The sequence below is a fragment of the Cibotium barometz genome, chromosome 7 (assembly GCF_041138505.1).
Source record: "Cibotium barometz isolate CiBa-2024 chromosome 7, ASM4113850v1, whole genome shotgun sequence".
In the NCBI taxonomy this organism is placed as follows: domain Eukaryota; kingdom Viridiplantae; phylum Streptophyta; class Polypodiopsida; order Cyatheales; family Cibotiaceae; genus Cibotium; species Cibotium barometz.
In genome coordinates this window covers 47613459-47639948 of record NC_141052.1, presented here as the reverse complement: position 1 = coordinate 47639948, position 26490 = coordinate 47613459, and positions in this window count along the sequence as shown.

Genomic DNA, 26490 nt, shown 5'->3' with positions numbered 1-26490 from the left:
ATACTTCCACATCCACATCCACATCCACATGCGTACATCCATATCCACTTCCACATTCACATCCATACATCCACATCCATACATCCACTCCACATCCACATTCATACATCCATATCCACATCCACATTCACATCCATACATCCACATTCACATTCATACATCCACATCCACATCTCATTCGCACATCCAGATCCACATTCACATTCATACATCCACATCCACATCCACATCCTCATTCACATCCACATCCACATTCACATTCGTACGTCCACATTCAAATTCACATTCATACATCCACATCCACATCTCATTCGCACATCCACATCCACATTCTCATTCATACATCCACACCGACATCCATACATCCAGATCTATACATCCATATTCACATTCACATTCATAAACATCGTCATCCACATTCCATACATCCATTTCTACATTCACATTCATACATTCACATACACCTTCACATCTATTCTTTTATAACACAACCATTCTCATCCTATCACAGCCCATACACATCTTATCACATCAGATACACTTCTTACCTCATCCCATACACATCTTATCACATCCTATCACATCCTATCACATCCCATATGCATCTTATCACATCCTATCACATCTCATTCTTTTATAACACAACCATTCTCATCCATACACATCTTATCACATCAGATACACTTCTTACCTCATCCCATACACATCTTATCACATCCTATCACATCCCATATGCATCTTATCACATCCTATCACATCTCATACACATCTTATCGCATCATCTCATCTAATCACATCCCGTACACATCTTATCACATCAGATACACATCTTATCACATCTGCTACACATCTTATCACATCCGATACACATCTTATCACTTTAGATATACATCTTATCACATCACTATTACATGTTATTACTATTTAATAGCTTTTTTTCTAGATTGATACCGATATTAGGACTTTTTTTTTCTAATCTTCAGTCACTTGCTTGGTTTAAATTAAAGATTCTTTTTCGATGACTATTTCCATATTGCTTCTGAATTCTTCGGTTGAATTTTATTTCATATTATTCTTTTGAATAAAGAAATTCATGAGATTTATAGAAATCAATTCTAACCATATTTCTTCATTTGGTAAAAATAACCATAAATCGAATTTATACTAAAATTTTCTCTTCTTCCCATCTAATTTCTAGGTTTCTAATTACCAAGGGAATTCCTCTTTTTTGCATTTAATTAATTACATTCCAATGTTCTGGGAATGCTTCTTTTCCCAACAAGTATTTCTCATATAGTAAATTCATCTAAATTAAAATATCCATTATTTCGATATGTTAAAAATTTCTTTTTGCCCAACTTAATGAGGGAATTCCAATTGTCGTAAGAATTCCTCTTTTGACATTTAAATATTTCTCATAGGTAAATAAATTTATCTAAAAATTTCATCATTAAAATTAAATAAATTATCCCATAATGCCAATATGATAAGAATTTCTCTTTTCTCATCCAATCATGGAATTTCAAATGTAATGGAAATTCCTCTTTTAACATTTAATTATTTCTCATAGATAAATAAATTTATCTAAAAATTTCATCATTGAAATTAAATGAATTATCTCATAATTCCAAAATGATAAGAAATTCTCTTTTCTCATCTAATCATGGAATTCCAATTCTAATGGGAATTCCTCTTTTAACATTAAAAATTTATCTATACAAAAAGATAAATTTAACTAAAATCTGTCTAATTTTTTTACATATATTATACATAATCTTAGCCTTCTAATTCATTTCTCTAAATCAATGGAATACATGGATTCCCAAGGTCATGGGAATTACTCTTTTAATATAAAATTTAATTACTAGAAATTCCTCTTTTTCTTAATTCAATAATTATCAATTTCTCCATATGATGATCTTTCAATTAATCTAGGATGATAATTCCTAGAATATGGTAGGAAGTCCTCTTCATACTTTGAATGAAAATGTTTTATGTGTAAATTTTATAAAAATTTTGCCATAGCTCCGCTGCTATTACTGATAAATCTCATTTTGTTTTAAAAGAATGAACTTTAACATTATAGATATGTTTGAGATGATCCCTAATTGGATCATTAACCCATTCTGGATTGAATCATAAAATCTCATGAAATAACTAACTTCAAAGCATAAAAAAGCCATTAATTTGACCTCCAATTAAACAAGCATAGAGTTTATTCTTGGATTAGGGAAAAGCTTCATGAGAAGCAATGACCATTCTTTGAGTGAAAGAGAGAAATTACATAAAAACCATTAAAATTAAGCATAAATGGAAATTTATGTATTCCTTTACTACCATTCATCAATTAACTTCAATAGCATTCAAAAGCCATTCCAATTAAGCTTCTCAAGCTTGAGAGGGGTTGAGAAGAGAAAAACATTGAGAAATTATGGAAAAAGATCAAAATTCACACTTTACCTTACAAATTGCTTGATTCTTTGATCACGGTAGAGGCCCCCAACCAATCAATTGGTTTGGTATGTTGATGGAGCCAACAATGGATATTGAAGAAAGAGGGAAGCTCCAATTTCTTCAATTTGGAGAGAATTTTAGAGAATAGTAAAAATTATCATTATTTCAGCATAATTCTGGTATAGTAAAATTCTCCTATTTTTTTTACAAAGGCTCAGGTTCTATTTATAGGAGAGGAAGGCTCTAACCAAGACGAACTGATTTCTAGAATTTTCCAGATTTCAGTTTGGTTGAATTTGGACCAGATTTGGACCTTGTTTGGTTCCTTTTTTATTCGGTTTGAACCAAGAGAGAGGAGAGATAAAAGTATCACATTATTTTTTAGTTTAAAACTCATTCAAGCATGTGAATCAGGCACCTCCATGAAGGGATCCCCTTTCCTCACACATGTGTCAAAATGGAATCATTATACTCAAAATATCTCATTTTTTTAATGATACTCATAGTTTTTTATTACTAACCTTGTACATAGTCAACTCTTCATCTTATGTGGGAATTTACTCATTTTTGGGTGTTTTTCTTTTACAAATTGGATTTATCTCCTCCCCACACATGGATTGATCTTATTGGCCCATAGGAACCTTAATTGGACCATAATCTAAATTTTTTTGAAAATCTAGACCCTTAGGCTAAGGTCCTTTATACCCATTTCCAATTAATTCCAATTGCACATTGGAAAGTTCTTTTTGAATTTCTATTTCAGGGGAATTCATTTTAGACACTAGGAGGATTTTTATATCCAAAAATATCTCAATTTTGGACTACCTCTCTCTAGACATTTTCTCTCTCTAGGTCAAAACAGAGTAAAATAGAATCTTTCTTTTATTTCAGAGAGGGGAATAATTATAAGATCAGAAGGGGAGGTTCTTACACCTGCACACCTCAAAAAGCTGGAGGGAGGAATCTTAGAATGTGCATCTGTGTACCCATATAGCTCCAATGGTACAACTACTTCATAAAACAATCCATAATCAACACAGTGGCCCTCAAATACCAAAGTGTGCGTCATCGCACACTGTCAAGATGTGGTTTGTGGGGTGGAACGTGCATAAACTAGCTCTCTAAGACAACACTGTAGCTCAAATCTGGCATGTTGATCGTGACATGGATTAAACTCCCTGCAATCTTCTTGTACATAGTGGGATCCTCCAGCACATAACCTGCATGCGCACTAAGCTTGCCATTTTGATCTAATGGCACCGAGATTGGCTTACAATCAGCTATCCCATACTTGGAGAACATGTCTAATGCATATTGTCTTTGTGATAGCCAAATACCCTTAGGTGTGTAAATGACCTCAATTCCCAAAACGTAGCACAGTTCTCCCAAATCCTTCATCTCAAACTTTGAGAAGACTTTTCACATGCTCAATCTCTTCCAAGTTGTCACCCCCAACAATAAGATCATTTACATAAATGGTGATGATCACAATACCCTTATCACTCATGCACACATATAAAGAGTGATCTGCATCTGCCAACATCATATGAAAACCAAGAGTTACAAGATACTCAGCATCTTGTCATACCATGCTCGTGGAGCTTACTTCGGCCCATACAAGGCCTTACGAAGCTTACACACGTACTCTGGGTGATCTGCATCCTCAAAACTTGGTGGCTGATCCATATACACCTCTTCTTGCAAGTCACCATGCAAGAACACATTTTTGACATCCATCTGATGTAAAAACCAGCCTTTAGCTGCTGCAGCCACCGCAATCACAACTCTCATAGTTGCCATCTTTGCAACTGGGGCAAATGTCTCCTCATAACCTCATAATCAATCCCATGTGTCTGCGCATATCCTTTGGCTACCAATCTAGCCTCATACCTACTTATGTTTCATCTTATACACCCACTTACATCCAATAGCTTTCTTTCCTTCAAGCAATGGCACGAAATCCCAAGTCTCATTTCCATACAATACATCCATCTCCTCATCCATAGCTTTCTCCCAACACACATTTCCAATAGCCTCATCAAAACATGTGGGTTCTACAACCTGCACAACTTTTGCCATATATGCATAGTGATGTGCCACATAACCATCATAAGTCAACCTCTGCACAAGATTTTTGACTCTTCAAGATCTTTGTAACTTTGCATTCATGGCTTCCATAACCTTCTTCACACCAGGTGTCTTCATTGTTGGAATCCCAGGCTCCTCATCAAGGCTCATCTCCGAGCCACTAGAATTTCCATTAATAAGAGAATGCCCTATAGAAATGCGAGGCATACCAAGGAGCTCAACAACAAACATACTAGCTACTCATCTCATCAAATACAACATCCCTGCTTACCCTCAATTCACGTGTAGCAGGATTATAACATCTATATCCCTTTTGCTCAAGGGAATACCCAATAAACACACATTTTTCTACTTTTGGATCCATCTTGGTACGTAACTCATCTGGCACATGCACATATACAATACATCCAAAAACTTTCAAGTGAGACAAATCAGGTTTCTTGCCAATAAACTTCTTCTCTAGCGCTACATCATGTATGGCTGCAGTAAGAGTCCTATTCATGATATAAATTGCTGTAGACACAGCCTCAGTCCAATAGCTATCTGGCATATTCTTCTCATCCATCAATGCTTGTGCTATCTCTGCAATGTGCCTGTTTTTCCACTCAGCAACTCCATTTTTCTATGGAGTGTATCTACATGTAAATTATCTCTCAATGCCATTCTTTTGCAAAACTTCAGAGAACTCATTGGATAAGTATTATCCCCCTCCATTTGACCTTAGACACTTCACATGCTTTCATGTCTATTTTTCCATAGTATGAATCTCATTCTTCAACTGAATCTTTCATGCCTTGGTGTTGGTTTCATACAGCTTCACCAAGGTGTCCCATGCCTCCTTAGGTGACTTGGCATCCTATATATGCCCAATCATAGTGTCATGTATGCTAATAGAAAGCCAATACATGACTTTCCTTTCTCCTTGATTCTAATATTTGAACTCTTTTATATCTGCAGCAGTTGGATTAATCTCCGTTATCTCCGGTGCCTCCTCATGTTCACCTTCCATGTAGTCCCAATAGCCTTTCCCATCAGGAAATTTGTTGATCTAAACCTCCAAGCATGGAAGTTGTTCTTGTGTCAATCTTCTCTAAAAATCTAGTTTATTTCATCATTTGACATCTTTTTTGCAACACAAATTTACCAGTATAGCACTCTTACTTGTCCTACACAAACTGTTGTATTCTCTCTGCAGCAGTACTATACGGCACCCAAATTGTCACAACCAATGACCTTACTTTGTATACATACACCCAATGGCAACTTTGAGACCTCTTTGCAGCACACACACACTCTCTGCACAACCAATCGCCCTTCCTATAGTTCCAAAAATAGTGTTATGCAAAGAATCCGAATTGCAGTGCTTGTGAGCGCCTGCGAACTGAAAAATGGAGGTCCAGACATGCCCGAAACGCGATTTTAGCCCAAAAATTTTCGTCCAATATAGGATAATATAGTTTCCCTGTAGCTTTGCTCCCACAAAGAAAAAGCTCCTCAATCGGAGTTCATTTGTAGGTGCCTCCCAAAAAGCTCCCGACAAGGGTGTAGTAGCCAATACAAAGGGGAAAAGAGGAGACGAAGCTCTTACCCTAGTACTGCTTCTTTATCTTCTGAAACATGGATCAATTTGGTTTCAACCTTAACTAGGCTATAGAGAATGTGGGAGAGAGAGGGAGCTTCAAACCCTAACAAGAAAACACACACACACAAGACAGAGCAAGACACAAGAGAGAGATGGGTAACCGAATTTTTTTTCTATCTTCTTCTTCTCTAAACCAACATAACATAAAGATAAGAGTACACATTATATGGGTTAATACTCAACTACTACAACATACAAGGGTTGGTCCATAATGTGAACCTGACTAAATGAGTTGGCGCTATAAATATGCCAATCTCTAGTAATCCAAAATGATTATCACACAGCTTGTCATCCCACTGCCCGCATATCACCCACAATCTCACCAACCATGCCAATGGTGTAGATGGAGAAGCTATCACCTAGGCGGGTCATCAATGTCCGTCGTAGCACTAGTTGAGCTCTATATCTCAACACTCCCTCTCGAGCTCAACTCCACACACTGCACTCCAAGTAAACTCCTAAACCTGTGGAGCTTCTCTGTGCCCAATGCCTTCATGAAGATGTCAGCCACCTGATCCTCCGTGCTGACATATACCAGATGTACATCTCTTGCTAGAACCTTCTCCCTCACAAAGTGATAATGCACCTCAATGTGCTTCATTCTAGCATGATATAATGGGTTACTCGCCAACTGTATGCTGCTCATGTTGTCACAATATATGACAACTACCCTATCCACGGGCTCTCCCATGCCACCAAGTAGCTTCTAAAACCAAGCTACCTCACAAGCTGCCATAGAAGCACCCCTGTACTACCTCTGTACTCGACAAGGCAACTGTTGGGCTGCTTCTTACTGCTCCAACTCATAGCAGCTGTGAGGTTCCTCCTCAGTCCCTAAAAGATGTATAAGTTCTCCTCTCAATCCCCTCTAATCATCCCCTATTTCAGAATGCAAGAAAACATTATTTTCCTTTGTTTTTAGCCTAGAGAGAGAAAATATTCTAGAGAGAGATAATATAGTTTTGAGATCTTTTTGGATATATAAAGTTATACCTTAAATTTAAGATGAATTTCCCTGAAAGAGAAGTTTAAAAAGAGTTTTCTAATATGCATTAGAAATTAATTGAATATGAGCATTAGACACGTTAGCCTAAGGTTACCCATTTTCAGAAAATTATGGATTAAGGTCTAAAGAGTGTTCTAAAGGGCCAATGGGGTTAATCCAAGTGTTGGAATAAGAAAAATGCAAAAATAAAATAAAATAACCAAAAATTAGTAAATTTTCACATAAGATGAAGAGTCTAGTACATGTACTTAATAGTTAAAAATGGAGATTTATTAGTAAAAAAAAGGAATTTTGACACCTCAGGAGGGTGAGTGGAGCTCATGAAGGAGATGCCTAGAATCTCATCACTATCCCTAATTTTTTAATTAGAGATATTTCATCTCTCCTATCTCCTCTTTCAAACTAGATCAAAAAAAGTGGGTCTAACGGGTCCAAAACATGTCCAAATTTGATTAAACTGAAGCTGGAAGCCTCTAGATTCTAGTTGGACTTGGTTGGTGGCCTCCCTCTCCTATAAATGGAATCCCATTCCTTTTTATTTTTTGTTGGAATTAGGGTTGCAAGAAAGCACACCAAGCTTGGAGAAGAAGAAGCAAGATTGCACACAACACATAATGTATTAGATTGTGTCAATGTACAAAGATTTTAGTTAGCCCTAGAATGATAGGCGTATATACAAGCCGGAGAAAAAAACCTCCTAAAGAGGGAAAAAGTGCCCCGACAGTCCTAAGTGTGTTCACACACATCACTGCCTATATATATGGCAACAAATCTCCCCTGGGAGTGATGGTGTGAACGAGAGCTGGCACTCATGTATAGGGAAGTGCCATGCCCGAAGTAGATCACTCCACAAAGAGGATCAAGTCCAAAGCTTTGCGGAAAGCTTCGAACTTCTCGAGGAAGCGCCTTTGTGAAAAGATCGGCGAGGTTGTCTTGTGTTGGCACATAGGCCAAGCTGATCTCTCCTACTGAGAGTCTCTCCCCGACATAGTGAAAATGCACCTCAATGTGCTTTGTGCGAGCATGAAAAATTGGGTTTCTCGCAACTGCCCAATGCGCTCTGACTGTCAGTGTAGATAGAGGTGGCAAACTCCTGTTCAACACCCAAGTCAGCCATAAGCCGTCTGAGCCACACACACTCAACCATAGCTGTGAAAGCTACCCTGTACACTCAGCTTCAAAACTAGAAGTGGCCACAATAGGTTGCTTCTTGCTCAACCAAGATATACATGAGCTACCGAGCGCATGAAACAAAAACCACTTGTGGACACTCTTGTGCCACGGTCATAGCAACCAGCCCAATTTGAGTCCAAAAAAGCATGTAAATCTGGCAGCAACAACGATCCCCCTTGGGATAAAACAACCCAAGATGTATGGTGCCACTCAAGTAGTGAAAGATGCATTGAACTGCCTGCGCTGAGACCCTGGGCTATGCATAAACCTGCTCACCTGTGAGATTGCAAACTGAATGTCCGGCCTCGTAATGCATACATAAATGAGGCAACCAACAGCTGATAGAGTGTGACATCAAAGTGATCTCCAACATCATGAAGACTCAACTTCAAACCTGTCTCCATTGGAGTAGCAATAGGCTTGCAGTCTTCAAGGCCAAATCTCCGCAACAATGTCTCAATATACTTTGTCTGACACATGTCTCAATATACTTTGTCTGACACAAAGCAATACCTCCATCACACTGCTTAAATTGTATCCCCAAATAATGATGCAAATGCCCCAAATCTGACATCTCAAAAGAGGCATTCAAATCAGCCTTAAAATCAGCAATATGACTCTCATTTGGTCCTGTGAGCAGCATGTCATCGACATAGAGAGCAATGATTAGACGTACATCATCCACACATTTAACATACAAAGTGCTTTTTGTTGGACTATTCTGAAAACGATGTGCAGTCAAATATGCATGTATCTTTTCATACCAAGCTCGTGGAGCTTGCTTTAAACCATATAAAGCCTTTTTCAACCTGCACACTTTGTTTTCTTGCCCTCTTTGAACAAAACCACGAGGCTGCGATACATACACCTCCTCATGCAAATCTCCATTCAAGAACGCAGTCTTTATGTCCAACTGATGTACATTCCAACCATTATGAGGTGCCAATGCACAAATGCTACGAATGGTAGTCATACGACAAGTGGGAGCAAAGGTCTCATCAAAATTAATACCCTTTTCTTGAGCATAACCCTTTGCAACAACAAGTCTAGCCTTATAGAGATCAACACTACCATCTGGCTTTTGTTTCAACTTAAAAACCCACTTACATCCAATGACCTTTTTACCAATAGGCAAATCACACAAAGACCATGTACCATTCTTCATTATAGCAGCATATTCATTTTGCATTGCAGCCAACCAATTTTTTTGATTTTTGTGCCTCATTAAATGAAAGAGGTTCTTCCTCTTCACATATACTAGACAAAGCCAAATCATAACAATCTGATGCATAAGAGGCATGCTGAAAACCTGAACGAGTATGACTAGACATAGGTGCATCAATTTTACTATCACGCAAGGTTTGCACCAGCCATTTAGGCATACCTCTAGCCTGCTCATTTTCAGCCCTATCCTCATAAATTACATCCTATAAATCTGCATCAAAAATAGGCTGATCTATGATGTCGTTTGAAATCTGCATAGGCTGAATATTTGCCTCATTAGGACTTACATTTGAATTCCCACCTATAAATAGAGGCAACAACGTATCAAATACATCTCCTGAGCTCACACCTATCTCTTTGGTACATGATAACAAAAGCTACACAACATCTTCCACAAAAACATCTCGACTAATCAAGATACGCTTTGACTACCTGCAGATGATACAATCTGTAACCCTTGCTCTCAGCACTGTAACCAACAAAAATGCATTTGATAGCCTTATCATCCAATTTTCTACGTTGTTGCACAGCCACTAAAGCATAGGCCAAGCAACCAAAGACACACAAGTGACCAATAGAAGGCTTTCTACCATGCCAAGCTTCGTATGGAGTAATATACTGCAAGGCCTTAGTGGGACACCTGTTGAGTACATATGCAGTACACATGACAGCCTCAAGCCAAAACGCATGTGGCAAAGCTTGGCTCTTGACCATGCATCGTGCCATCTCCATAAGTGACCTGTTTTTCCTCTCAGCTGTTGAAATTTGAGCATTGTGATGAGCTTTGGTGGATCAAACACTAGAATCAACATCATTAACAAAGTGATTAGCAAATAATTAAGACATAATTAGTGGATAATTAGCAAATAATTAAGAGTAATTAGTGGGTAATTAATGGGTAATTAGTGGGGGTAATTAGTGGGTAATTAGCAAATAGATTAATGTAGGCATGGATACTAAAAAACCAACAAATTCTCATTAGGGCAATGCCTCAATTTATAGAGTTTACATCAAGCATCAAATCCCACTGATTTCTCCATGATTCAATCCACCTCTTTTCCCTGATTCTCTCCACCTCTTCACTTTTCCTAGAATATCTCCACACTTCCCAGAATATCTCCACACTTCCTAAATCTTCTCATGCTACCCTTTATTCTCTCCTAGTAGATTCTTCTCACCTTTTCACAGGTTCTCTTACATTTACATCTTCTCTTTTATAGCCTCTAACCAAGGGCTTGTTCCCGCACACACCCTATTCACTTGTATTTTCAACACCTCCCCTCAAGTGAATACTCCTAGTACACCTAGACCCTATACCAAGTTTGCCTCCCCTTACTTGATAGCCCGCAACTAGTGTCTATTCCTCCCCTCAAGTTATCTTAGCACACTTGGACCCTGTATCAAGTTTCTCTCTTACTTGACACTCCGCGATCAGTGCCTTAAGTCCCTAAACTCCATAGTCCTTGACACACTCTCTCTTTATGTATCCAAGGCTACTATAAGTGCCCGCGACCTTGACTAAAGTGCTCACACATACATCTACCACGTGGCTTACATCATCGGTGGCTCAGAGGTGGTTTTACTTTGTTGGGGAAGGTTACATTGGGTTGTGGGGTCTCTCTCTCTCTCTCTCTCACAGAGATTTTCACATGGCTCCTCACTCTTTGGAGCCTCACATCTCTTTTCTTCAGTCTTCTTGTCGTGGGGCAGCTTCTCTCCGCGCGTCCGTCTCCTCTTTCAGTCTTCTTGGGGTAGCTTCTCTTCTCGTTTCCATGTCTTCCTTCAATTCTTCCTTTAGATCTTCTTGGTGTGGATCCTCTTCTTGGAAAGAGATATTCTTCTTCTTTCATGGCTGGGGCCATGAGCTCAGGTCTTTTTGCTCCATGTGAGCAACATGTTTCAATGTTTTGCTGACAGTTCCTTTGGGTTTTTGATGTTTATCTTGTGTCATTGTGCAATGCAAACCCAAATTTATGTGGGAGGTCTTACCTCTTGCCTTATTCTGGACAAGGGCAGTGTCTGATCCCATATTTAACTGATGTAATGTGCCCAATACATAATGCGTATAGCATTCATTCTTATGCACATTCCCAAATACAAACTTTGGCTATGAATAATCTTGAATTTGAGTGTAATTTACAGGCATTAACCAAGGGTTAAATGCAAAATGATGATTTTCACAAATTTATCATCACAAATTTATCAGCAAAATTTTACCAGAAATTACATTAAATCAAGGGTAACCAATTTGTACGGGATGGTTGGAGTATCAAACCAACTCCGAATTGTAATCTGAAGTTATAGGGATCTGTATCAGATACCTAATGCTTAATTTTAACCCTCAATTGTACCAAAATATAGTGATTAGCACTGATTAATCACTGATTAGCAAATTAATCCACTGTTTTGTGTGCAAAAAACAAAGTATGCGGGGAGTCTAGATCTGGTGCCTTAGACTTCAAATGAGCTCAAATGCTTTCAAAGGCATCAATAGCAATGAGTCTAGAGAATTAAGCCAAGAAACACAAGATTTGACCAAATATTGAAAGCTTAATCTCTGTTTTACCAAAGTCACTACAAATTTGATGAAGAGCTTGGAACTCACTGTAGACTTGATGAAACTAAATTTTGTCTTCACCAGCTTGTAGAGCATACTTGAAAACACCTTGGGCTAAGAGGAATTAGAGACCTTTGATCTGTGGAAGTAGTAATGTCAAAAACAGCTCAGAAAAAAGGTGCCAGCAAAATTATCGATTTCTCCTCATCGCTTGGTGGTTTGCGCTTCTATTTGGATAGGCTTGAAGAGCTATGGGTTGGCTACCATGTGCTAGAAGGGTTTAACCTAATTTTATGTGTGCAAGGTGAATGAGTTCCTCCACTAGCTGGGGGTACAGAGGTGAGTTGAAAACTGACTAAAATTTTGATTATTTTCTAATCCTAATTAATTAGATAATGGGCTCATAAACTTGATGGATTCTAGGCATGGCTCTGATACCATGTTGAAATTTGAGCATTGTGATGAGCTATGGTGGATCAAACACTAGAATCAACATCATTAATAAAGTGATTAGCAAATAATTAAGATGTAATTAGTGGGTAATTAGCAAAAAGATTAATGTAGGCATGGATACTAAAAAACTAGCAAATTCTCATTAGGGCAATGCCTCAATTTATAGAGTTTACATCAAGCATCAAATCCCACTGATTTCTCCATGATTCACTCCACCTCTTCTCCCTGATTCAGTCCACCTCTTCACTTTTCCCAGAATATCTCCCATAATATCTCCACACTTCCCAGAATATCTCCACACTTCCTAAATCTTCAATTGCTACCCTTTATTCTCTCCCAGTAGATTCTTCTCACCTTTTCACAGGTTCTCTTACATTTACATCTTCTCTTTTACAGCCTCTAACCCAAGGGCTTGTTCCCGCACACACCCTATTCACTTGTATTTTCAACATCAGTGACACCATTTTGCTGAGCAGTATACGGCACTGTACATTGGTGTTTTATCCCACGACTAGCCAGAAATGCATCAAACTCTTTAGACATGTACCCCCCCCCTCGATCAAAACGGAGGGTGCCCACAGTACAATTGGATACATTTTCAACCATAAGCAAAAACTGTTTGAAGCACAAAAACACTTCGGACATTGCCTTCAGTGGATATACCCATGCATGCCTTGAGTAATCATCAATGAAAGTCACGAAGTACAAGTGTTTACCAAATGACGGAGTTTGCATAGGCCCACATACATCACTATGTACAAGTTGCAATTTGCAAGTGGCCCGCACAGAACCATCCTTTGGAAATGCAGAACGCTGCATTTTGCCCAAAATATAGCCTTCACAAACATGTTTTAATGGTGCCTCAAGAGGGGGCAATGAAGCAACCATATCAAATTTCTGCAAATGCAGCAAACTAGCAAAGTTCAGATGACCAAAACGAGCATGCCATAGTTTTGCATCTGAAACTGCCTTTTCATCAGAAACTGCATTTATTGAATCTTCCACACACTTGTCATAAGAATTGAGCCTATACAGCCCATGAAACAAGGTGCCAGATGCAATAATCGTATCACCAGAAGTCAAATCATGAACAGTACATCTGTCATCCACAAATTTGACACAACAAATCCAAGTCTAGCAAGCGACGCAGAGACAAACAATAGATTCTTCTTTATCCCTGGCACATACAAAGCATCTGAAATTGTGAAAGCGCTGCCATTTGCAGTAGTAAGCATAATTTTACCAATGCCCTTCACTGGGTAAGAAGCATTATTGGCACATGTGACAGTATTCCCATTAGAGACAGCCTCAAGACAAGTGAACATATCACGATGCAAGGTAATGTGCTTTGTAGCACCACTGTCAAAATACCAAACATTAGAGTCAACAAAAACTACCAAATATGCATCATGTACAGATGGATCATACTGGCAATACACGCTAAACGCCCATTCTGTATCTTGCACAATATTTGCAGAATCTGCATTTGTAGAAGCATCCACTATTGTGGTTGCATTTGATTCTTTGCCTCTTTAGCCTTTAGCTTAGGGCAATTCTTAATGACATGATCAGTTGCCTTACAGTAGTTGCACCTAATTTTTTTGTTGCCTTTATCAAGAGCCTTCTCAGACCTGTTGTTGCTACACCTGTGGAAGGAGAAGAAGTTGTAGACCTACTAATAGGAGAAGAAACAGTGGAAGGGGCTGCCTTACCACTTCTTCTCTGCTGGGCAGCAACAAATGCATGATTAACTGCACGCTGCCTAGCCCTATTTTGCCTGGACTGTGCTTCTTGCAAGAGCTTGTTGACTAAAGTATCATACTTGACAACATCAGTCTGTCCTCAGTAACAAGTCTCCACGTGGAAGCAAAAGTCTGATATGACTTAGGTAAAGCATCAAGAACAGTCTGCACAAGAGAATGATCAGGAATAATCTCACCTGCAGAAATCAACTGTTCCTTGAGATCTTTAATCTCAACAAGAAAAACATTCATGTCATCATCTTCCTGCATAATCTTCGATTCTAGCTCTTTACGCAGGTAAGAGATTTTTGCCTCGTTACGACCTGCATACAAACCAGCTAGAATATCCCAAGCCTGTTTTGTTGTTTTAGCTAAACGAATATGTGGGGTGATATTACGTTTGACAGAAAGTGCAATCAAGGCATGAGCGTGCCCATCTTTACCATCCCAACAATGAGCTTGTTCAGCAGTGGGGGTAAAACAGCAGCAACAGTAGAGTTGGTAGAACCTGCAACATCCTCAACAGATCCTACATCCACAGAACCTGGACATACATCCATACCCTACACAATGTTACACACTCCTTTTGCAACCAAAACATGCTGCATCATATATGCCCAAAGTGGGTAGTTGCTGTCTCCATCCAATTTGTCATCAGCAGACAACATGCGAAATACATCATTGCTGTTATCAGCCATGGCCCCACTGACTGAAACTGATGCAAAAGCTACCTGTAATGAAGCAAAGACTGAACAAAGAACAACTCGTGCTATGTAGCACGGTCCACAATCGAATACGTATGCCTGTTTTGCAGAAAACTGCACTGTCAAAATTTTTATAGAAAATGACGAAAACACCTGTGCAGAACTTGCAATGCAAAAACGGAGCCCGAAACGACCTCATATACGATTTCTGAGAACGCATAGCCCTACGAGCTGATTTGCAGTTTATAGGGACCTGCAAGCGCTCGTGAAAGCTCACCTCAATATCGGAGAACGTGAGTCGAAGGGTGCTGGCAGCGTAGCCCTGGGAGCCGATGCCTGCTCTGATACCAATTGTTGGAATTAGGGTTGCAGAAAAGCACACCAAGCTTGGAGAAGAAGAAGCAAGATTGCACACAACACACAATGTATTAGATTGTGTCAATGTACAAAGATTTTAGTTAGCCCTAGAATGATAGGCGTATATACAAGCCAGGGGAAAAAACCTCCTAAAGAGGAAAAAAGTGCCCCGGCGGTCCTAAGTGTGTTCACACACATCACTGCCTATATATGTGGCAACAATTTTCATCTTAGTATATTTACATGTTAATGTAATTTTTAATTTAGTGTATTTCCATTATCGCTCTACCTTGCCTCTCCATTGTGAAGCTTTGGAGCTTCACTAATCCTCTTCTTCTCTTGGAGATTACCATCTTCTTCTTGGTGGCCAAGATTCTTCTTGAAGGCTTCACATATCCCTAAAGAATCAAGCCAAAAACCAAGGGTAAACTGTGAGATCCCTGTTCCCACCGCGCAACGGGTTCGGATGCTGGCAGCGGAAGTAGCACATTTTGCGAGGGCAGGGTCCCACACTTGGGGCCTCGCCCACGGATATTAGGACAAGAGACTAATCTGTCGGTTTATCCAAAACCGAACCCGAAAAAACTTCCTTTACCCGGAAAGCACGGGCGATTCCTCCAGGATAACTTTTACTCTAATGCAGTCAAGACCATTTCCGATCAAGCTGATCCGACTGCATCTATAAAGATACTTGGTCAGATCAAGGAAGAAACTTGCACTTGGATCATTAGGATCAACGCTTTTTTCCCCATCAAGAGGCACAGCCGTTGATTCCTATCCATAGAACAATTACTATCCGGGATTTACTTTATCTATCGTAGTAACAAAAATTGAGTCTCGGTTTATGGATCCATCAGTCCAGCCTAACCCCATCCGATCCCATGGGTTAGCCAACCGCCCAACCACTGTAGTGATGGGATCCAATTTGGAATTTGGTTAGGTTTTATCCCGGGTACCAAGGAAAAGAGTTCCAAGGCCCCCTAGCTGGAAGTTCATGCAAACATAAAACTAGCCACACCACTTACACACCCAATATGAAATTGCCTTTTTCTTAGCATAAGCTAACTTTAAAACAATCCTTTAATGAAACCATAGTACCACTGATCACAATCTTCCAAATTATCCGGTTGATTCTTAATTTCCCATCATTCCTTCATCAGAGTATCTATAGCATCATTGGCAACTAGAACGCTCACCACCTGTCCACTCAGGGGCCTTTTCAATAGTTCCTAGCCCATAATACTCGGCAATATAATCACTTATAAAAATCAAGATGGACTCTCATTGAAGATCAGCAAGATCAACCAACAGATCCATAAAAAGAGCCATGGACTCATCCATTGAAGACCAGCAAGGTCAATCAACCAGATCCATGCCCGGTTTTCGAAAACAACTATGAGATGTGATAAGATATGATAAGAGGTGTATGAGATGTGATAGAATGTGTTAAGATGAGTTAGGATGTGTTAAGATGTATATGGGATGTGTTAGGACGAGAATGGATGTAATATGGTTGTATGAATGTGATGTGGATGTATACATGTAGATGTGTATGTATGAATGTGAATGTGGATGTATGGATGTAGATACGGATGTGTATCTATGTATGTGAATGTGGATGTATGAATATGAATGTGGATGTGTGGATGTGGAAATGGAAGTGTGGATGTATGAATGTGGATGTGGGTGTATGCATATAGATGTGTATGTATGTATGTGGATGTAGATGTGGATGTATAGATGTGAATGGGAATGTGGATGTGGATAAATGAATGTGAATGTGGATGTGGATGTGGATGTATAGATGTGGATATGGATGTGTATGTATGAATGTGGATATGGGATGTGGATGTATAAATGAGGATGTGAAAATGGATGTATGCATGTAGATGTGGAAATGGATGTATGCATGTAGATGTGGATGTATGGATGTGAATGTGAATGTGTATGTGAATTAATGTGTCGTCGATATGAGGAAATGGATGAGAATGAGTACACATTGAATGGAATGTGGAATAAGTAATGTGGACTAAGGAGGGATAATGTGGAAAGACGAGAGTTCGATATAGAAACTGTATTTTGTGACTGTTTGTAAATGACTGTTTTATGTCAAGAATGCTGGGGAAGCAGGTCTTGACCAACCTCGGTTCGATTTAAATGGTGAGCTTTCGGTACGGTGGATGAGGGACCAAGGAAGCAGCCTATGAGTGAAGCGCTAGGTCACCTGCGAAGGATCCTAGAGGGTGCTGACCATACGGTGCTCGGGATCTGGGTCGCCGAAGATACCCACACGTGCGTCGTGGAAGATATTGGAACAAGGAGTAAGAGTTGTTTTCTGAAACCGGGCATGGATCTGGTTGATTGACCTTGCTGGTCCTCAACGGATGAGTCCATGGCTCTTTTATATGGATTTGTGGGTAGATCTTGCTGATCTTCCACGGAGATTCCATTCTATTATATGAATATATTGCCGGTTACTATGAGCTAGGAACTATAGAAAAGAACATGTGGTGAGCGTTCTGGTTGCCAATGATGCCATAAGTATACCGATGAATGAATGACTGGAAATAAGGATTCAACCAGAGACTTTGAGGATTGTCATCAGTGACATAATGGTTTCATTAAAGGATTGTTTTAAAGTTAGCTAATGTTAAGAAAAAGGCAATTTCATATTGGGTGTGTAAGTGGTGTGACTAGTTTTATGTTTGCATGATCTTCCGGCTAACTTTTTTCCTTGGTACCCGGGACAAAACCTAACCAAATTCTTAATTGGATCCTAACCCATGGGACTGGATGGGGTTAGACTGGACTGATGGATCCGTAAATCGAGATTTAATTTCTATTATTACGATAGATGAAGTAAATCTCGGATAGTAATTGTTCTATGGATAGGAATCAACGGCTGTGCCTCTTGATGGGGAAAAAAGCGTTGATCCCAATGATCCAAGTGCAAGTTTCTTCCTTGATCTGACCAAGTACCGTTAGAGGTGCAGTCGGATCAGTTTGATCAGTAATGATCTTGACTACGTTAGAGTAAAAAGTTATCTTGGTGGAATCACCCGTGCTTTCCGGGTAAAGGAAGTTTTTCCGGTTTCGGTTTTGGACAAACCGACGGATTAGTCTCTTGTCCGGATATCCGTGGTGGGCGAGGCCCCGAGTGTGAGACCCCTACCCGCGCACGATGTGCTACTTCCGCTGCTAGTACCCCGAATCTATTGCGCGGTGGAGATCGGGATCTTACAATTGATGAGGACTTATAATTGATAAATTGGATTTTATAGATGGACACCCCGTACTTATCTGGTATCCCTGACCTTACCCAAAATCAGGATATGATTGCCTTTGCTTTTGAGCATATCCTCTCCTCTGCACACAGGACTCGAACGAGTAGGGTGAGTCTTGCTAATCATATCTAGGAGCTATAGTTTTCGAACACAGTGGAGAGACGACTAAATATGTGGTTCTCATATCTAGGAGCTATAGTTTCCAGACACAATGGAGAGACGACTACATATGTGGTTCTCAGCACAATATGTCCATGCCTGGCAATCAGCTCGCGATAGAGGCTAAGTCAAAACATCTCTTTAGCTATGGTTCTATTGAGGATAGGGGTAGTTCGTGGTGTTATACTTTACCACCCCTCACCTCAAGATTTTAGAATCACTTATCATATTTTCAGGCTTCTCAGCCATTTTATTCCGAGGAGCAGGATTGTAGCACCAATGGCAGTAAGGGCACAATTGCATCACGGCATGTCCACAGTGCAGTATTGCCGTTTCATGCATATGCAATTGAGGGATTGACTTTTTGGAGCCATGTTGCTCTATGTATAAATTACAAACCTTATGTAAATAAAGAATGTTTTGTAAAAGTTCTCCAGTTGTCTAAGTGATTGTGAGCACGAGATATTGAGTTTGAAGGAATAAGTTCTGTTTTCTCAGGACATATGTCGTGGAAACGATCACCTTGTTGAATGAATTAATTTTGAACTTCTTAAGTCTTAGAATCTCAGAAAACAAAGTCGAATAGAAAATTTAACGATGTATCGTTTTGGCAGAATCATGAGACATGCGAATCATGGTAGACATCCATACCCTCACACAGATGAGGAAGAGCTTGCTGACCCTGACGTTTGAAAAGCTATACACAGGTCTCAGCTAGGTCCCTTTAAGGGCAAAGGGGAACACTCACTTAGGTGAGGCTGTAGAAAATTGGATCGAAGCTATAGAGGAGTACTTCGATGTCATTGGTTACAATGAAAAAGGTAAGGTGGCTCTTGCCAGGCTGAAGATGGTAGAAATAGCTAGAGTAGCGTGGAGGAACCACTGCGAGACAAACCGTTTGGATCAAAACACCCAGACATGGTAGATCTCAAAGCATACCTTAGGAAGAGATTCTATCCTCCAGGCTTCTTGGAAACAAATGAATGAGTTCCTGGAACTAACCCAGGGAAGCCAAACCACGGAGAAATATCACTAGGAATTTGCTCTTCTCCTCAAATACTCACCACCGTTGGATGAAGAACAGCTAATGGCCAGGTTCATTCGGGGAATGAACAAACATTTGGATACCTTGGTGAAGAATGCTAAGCCAGTTTCTATGATCGAAGTAGTGTGGATGGAAAAGGACTTTGCCAATGCTTTTGTTGTCAAGGTCCCGCCAGATCCCTCATCCTTCAAAAGATTCCCAACCCTAGGAGGTACTTCCAACTTTCCACCTCCTAAGAGACACCAAGGTCCTAATCAAAACCAGGAGATGGGAAGTTTCAGAATGGAAGGAAGGCCTTTTCCTCGGAGCACATTTTTTGGAACTCTGGCTCTTTCCACGATGCAGAAGGAAGAGCTTTGAAATAAAAACATATGTTTTGGATGTCAAGGTTTTAGGCACCAGATCAAGGATTGCCCAACTCCTTCTATGTTAGTGGGCCAGGGAAGCCAAGGTCCTAGAATGCCAAGACCGACTCCTTCGTATCAATCTAATCAAGGTCCCTCTCGCCAAAATCAGGGAAACCCCCAAAGAATTCCAGCTCAACCTGTAGCCTCAATGTAGAGTAGTCTTAGAACCCCCTCCCAGAATTAGGGAAGCTAGAGAGAGAGAGTTCCACCACCCCAGACAACAACAGCCAGAGCCCACAATAACTGACATAGTGGAGGAAGAAAGAGGACAGATTTCCGCCGCTACCATTGAACATCAAGGGCAGAATTGTCAGTTCTCAATCCTTCAAACTGTATAGCAGAGTACAAGGGTAAGCACTTTAAGTACACATTCTTTTATTTCCCCAGGATGCTTGCGTAAGTTAGTCCTAGATCAGAAAACATGGAAACCTATGCAAGTAGAATTGGCCAGTGGAAGATTCTTTTCACACACCATGAGACATACCATATTCAATTTAATCTAGATGGAAATGTAACAGACTACCAGTTCAGAGTCTTACCCTTGGGAATCTATGATAGAATCCTTGGAATGGATTGGCTCCATAAGAATCAGGCTAACACTCATTGTCACAATGGAACCATCTCTTTCCTCAACCTTCACGGGAATCAAGTTCAAGGAACTGGAATTTTCGGATCCTTAGTTCTGCAGTTAGTAAAAGCTTCTAAATTACTGAAGGGACTCAGAAAGAAGCAAGCTATCTATGTCATTAAAATGAATCCAATGATAGAAAATGTAAGGCTAAGGAATTAGAGTGTCTAAGTGAGTATGCTGATGTATTCCCAGAAGATACCTCCAACTCGTGAAGTAGATCATGAGATAGAGCTAACCCTCGGAGCTCAGCCAATAGCCCAGCATGCATACAAGATGCGAGTTTGTGAAGCCATAGAACTAAAGGAGAAATTAAGACAACTTCTAGAGCAAGGATTCATAAGACCCCCATGGGGTGCGCCCTTCTCTTTCAGAAAAAGAAAGATGGAATGTTAAGAGTCTGTATTGATTACAGAGGATTAAATCAATTGACAGTCAAAAATAAGTATCCTATCCCTAGGATTGATGAACTTTTGGATCGATTAAGTGGAACCCAAATGTTCACAAAGATAGATCTCAAATCTGGATATTACCAGATCAGAATGAAGGATCAATACATCCCCAAGATAGGCATCAATACTCGATATGGGCATTATGAACTTACACTCATGTCGTTCGGACTAACAAATGCCCTAGCAACATTTAATCGCCTCATGGAGGGACATTCTCAGAGAATACTTGGATGAATTTATTCTTGTCTTCTTCGATGACATCTTAGTATACTCTAAGAATGCAGCAGATCATGAAGATCATTTGTGTAAAGTCCTGGAGATGCTATGGAAGCACCAACTCTTTGCAAAAAAGAGTTGGGATTTATAGAATTGAAGGATGGGATTTCTCTTGACCCCGCTAAATTCCAAGTAGTCGTAGATTGGCCAGAGCCTAAAACAGTGCAAGAAGTCAAAGTATTCTTAGGATTAACCAGGTGGTATAGAATCTTTATACCCAGGTATGCTCAGATAGCATCCCCTTTGACTAACCTTCTCAAGAAGAGTACCCTATTTCATTGGACTGCTATGTGTCAGAGTGCTTTTGATAAGCTGAAGACAGCCTTAGTAACCAACCCTATTCTAAAATTGCCAGATTTTTCCATACCCTTTGAAGTAATGATAGATGCCAGTGGTTTTGCCCTAGGAGGTGCACTTATCCAGGAAGGTTATGCAGTAGCCTATGAATCCAGAAAACTCAGAACGCGTGGAGTTACTCTCAGTAGGTTTATGCTCTAAAGTTGTGGAGACATTATCTCTTTGGACAGAGATTCACCTTGATGTGACAGATCATCAAAGTTTGAAGTGGATCTTCACCCAAAAAACTCAGAACGTGTGGAGTTACTCTCAGTAGGTTTATGCTCTAAAGTTGTGGAGACATTATCTCTTTGGACAGAGATTCACCTTGATGTGACAGATCATCAAAGTCTGAAGTGGATCTTCACCCAAAAAGATCTCAACATGCGTCAAAGAAGGTGGATGCAGACCCTGCAGGAATTTGATTTTGAGATTAAGTACCAACAAAGGAAAGAAAATGTGGTAGCAAATGCACTCAGTAGGAAAGCCTCCTTGCTTACAATAACATTGGTGTCAAATCCGTTGATTAGTGAAGCAAGAGAGAAGATCATGTAGGACAAATTCTTTGCCCATATTGCTACCCTACTAATGTAGGAAAGCAAGACTCCTCAAGAAATGAGTCGAGTTCTTGGGTATAAATTGGACGAAGGGTGCATGTATTACAATAATCGGCTATGCATTCCTAATAATGATGAGGGAACAAAGGGAAAAATTATGAGAGAAGCCCATGATAGCTCGATAGCTGGACATCGAGGGTTCTTCAGACCTACATGTCTGAAGAAGAGCTTCTTCTAGCCCCAGGACTCAAAAAGGATGTACTTAATCATGTGCATTAGTGTTTAATATGTCAAAGAGTCAAGGAAGAAAGGGTTAAGATGCGAGGAAAGCTGCATCCCTTAGACATTCTACAGATGAAGTGGGAATGTGTCAGTATGGATTTTTTTAATGGACTACCGTCAGTGCAATTAGGTTACAACTCCATTTTTGTAGTAGTTGACAGATTAACCAAGGTTGCTGATCTAATTCCAGTAAAAGAAACCTACACTACAGAGGATGTTGCCATAGTCTTCCTCAAGGAGATTTTCAGGTTGCATGGCTTACCCAGAAGGATAGTGAGCGACAAAGATTCTAAGTTCACATCAGGGTTATGGACTGCATTCTTCGAAGTAGTGGGAACTTCCTTAGATCTTAGTACTGCTTATCATCTTGAAACAGATGGTCAGATAGAAAGAGTCAACCAAGTAATAGAAGATATTCTTTGGTCATGCTGTGGAAGAGAACCCAAGAAGTGATTAAGCTACTTACATCTAGTTGAGTTTGCTTTACAATGCCTCTTATCACATCGAAGTATCAGGATGAGCCCTTTCAAAGCTCTGTACGGACAAGATTGCCTCACACCATTAACTTGGTCCAACCCATTGATCAGGGTCGAGATGTCCAGACAGATGCTTGATGATATGGAGCAACAAATGCAGAAAATCTGCAAAGATATTAAGGCTGCCCAAGATAGACAAAAGCAATATGCTGATAAAAAGAGAACGGAGAGAGTGTTTGAAGAATCAAATATGGTCTTCATTCGTGTGTGTGCGACCCAAGAGAAGTTCTTTATCTCTAGGGAAGTACAAAAAGCTGTCTCCTAGATACCATTGTGGGTCGTACGCTGTTACTAAGAAAATAGGAGATCTAGCCTATGAATTTCTTCTACCTCCCCATCTCAAAATTCAATATTAGGTAATTTGGGAAAAATCTCATATTTTGGGAATCAATTATGCCATATAGTTTTAGACATATTGTAAACATACCAACTCCAAATTTGTCGGCGATCGTATATTTAGATTTCACTCTTCAAGATCTTTCCAATGATATGTCACATGAGGGGGTTTTGACAAACTTTTGGACAAGTTCACCAATGATCCATTTTGCAAATGGGAATGGGAGTTTTCCCAAATTATCTAATATGGTGTTTCAAGGTACATAATGTGTTCCATGTCAGTTTACTTAAACGTATTTACCCAGCCAGAGTCATGTGCTGGATGATGAACAGTTGACTTCTCCAACTCAAGGCCAGATAGAACTCCAACCCGAAGAAATCCCAGATGTTCGAGAGAAAGCTCTCAGCAACAAAGAGTCCTTAGAGAGTTCTTGGTCAAGTGGAAGTTCTACCCTTTAGAGGACGCCACTTGGGAAAAAGAAGATCAAGATGAATGACTACTCCCACTTTGCAAGATGAGGACATCACGCGTTTGTCAAGTGGGAGAGGATGTAAGGTTCCTCCTTAGTCCCTAAAAAGATGTATAAGTTCTCCTCTCAATCCGCTGTAATCATCCCCTATTTCAGAATGCAAAAAAACATTATTTTCCTTTGTTTTTGGCCTAGAGAGAGAAAATATTCTAGAGAGAGGTAATACAATTTTGAGATCTTTTTGGATATAAAGTTATCTCTTAAATTTAAGATGAATTCCTCTAAAATAGAAGTTTAAAAAGAGTTTTCTAATATGCATTTGAAATTAATTGAATATGTGCATTAGACACCTTAGCCTAAGGGTACCCATTTTCAGAAATTATGGATTAAGGTCCAAAGAGTGTTCTAAAGGGCCAATGGGGTTAATCCAAGTGTTGGAATAAGAAAAATGACAAAATAAAAGAAAATCCACCAAAAATGAGTAAATTCTCACCTAAGATGAAGAGTTGACTAGTACAGGTACTTAATAGTTAAAAAATGGGATTTTATTAGTTAAAAAAAGGAATTTTGACACCTCAGGAGGGTGAGTGGAGCTCATGAAGGAGGATCCTAGAATATCATCATTACCCCCAATTTTTTAATCAAAAAAATGAGATATTTCATCTCTCCTCTTTCAAACTGGATCAAAAAAGTGGGCCTAACTGGTCCAATACTTGTCCAAATTTGATCAAATTGAAGCTAGAAGCCTCTAAATCCTAGTTGGACTTGGTTGGTGGCCTTCCTCTCCTATAAATAAAACCCCATTTCTCTGTATTTTCATCTTAGTGTATTTACATGCTAATGTAATTTTTAATTTAGTGTATTTCCATTATCCCTCTACCTTGCCTCTCCATTGTGAAGCTTTGGAGGTTCACTAATCCTCTTCTTCTCTTGGAGATTACCCTCTTCTTTTTTGTAAGATTCCTCCCCCAACCCCTTTTTGATGTCTAGTATCTTCCCCTGTAATCAACCCTCTTCAGAAATACAAAGACCCTGTTGCTAACTATTTTAGCCTAGAGAGAGGAAAATTATTCTAGAGAGAGAATATTCAGATTTTGAATATTTTTGGATAGAAAAATATCTCTTATAATTCAGATGAGTTCCCCTGAAACAGAAATTCAAAAAGAATTTTCCAATGTGCAATTGGAATTAATTGGAAATAGGTATAAAGAACCTTAGTCTAAGGGTCTAGATTTTTAGAAATCTTTAGACTATGGTCCAATTAAGGTTCCTATGGGCCAATAGCATCAATCCATGTGTAGGGAAGAGATAAATCCAAATTTGTAAAAAGAAGATACCCAAAAATGAGTAAATGCTCACATAAGGTGAAGAGTTGAAAATGTACAAGGTTTATTAGTAAAAAACTATGAGCAATATTAAAAATATGAGATATTTTGGGTATCCAAAAATGAGTAAATGCTCACATAAGATGAAGAGTTGAAAATGTACAAGGTTTATAAGTAAAAAACTATGAGCAATATTAAAATGATGCCATTATGACACATATGTAAGGAAGGGGAATTCTTTAAAGGAGGTGCATATTTCACATAAGATGAAGAGTTGAAAATGTACAAGGTTTATTAGTAAAAAACTATGAGCAATATTAAAATGATGCCATTATGACACATATGTAAGGAAGGGGAATTCTTTAAAGGAGGTGCATATTTCACATAAGATGAAGAGTTGAAAATGTACAAGGTTTATTAGTAAAAAACTATGAGCAATATTAAAATGATTCCATTATGACACATATGTAAGGAAGGGGAATTCTTTAAAGGAGGTGCATATTTCACATAAGATGAAGAGTTGAAAATGTACAAGGTTTATTAGTAAAAAAACTATGAGCAATATTAAAATGATTCCATTATGACACATATGTAAGGAAGGGGAATTCTTTAAAGGAGGTGCATATTTCACATAAGATGAAGAGTTGAAAATGTACAAGGTTTATTAGTAAAAAAACTATGAGCAATATTAAAATGATTCCATTATGACACATATGTAAGGAAGGGGAGTTCTTTAAAGGAGGTGCATATTTCACATGCTTGAATGAGTTTTAAACTCATAAAAATTGAGATATTTCATCTCTCCTCTCTCCTCATTCAAGTCTAGTTCCAAAAAGTTAGCTTAACTGACCTAAAAATGGTCAAATATTGACCAAACTGATTTAGAAAATTCTAGAATCAGTTTGTTTGGTTAGGAGCTCAATTTTTCCTATAAATAGAAGCCTCCCCCTTGTTGAAAAATAGATAGTGTTTATGCATCGTTACTCTACTCCACCTA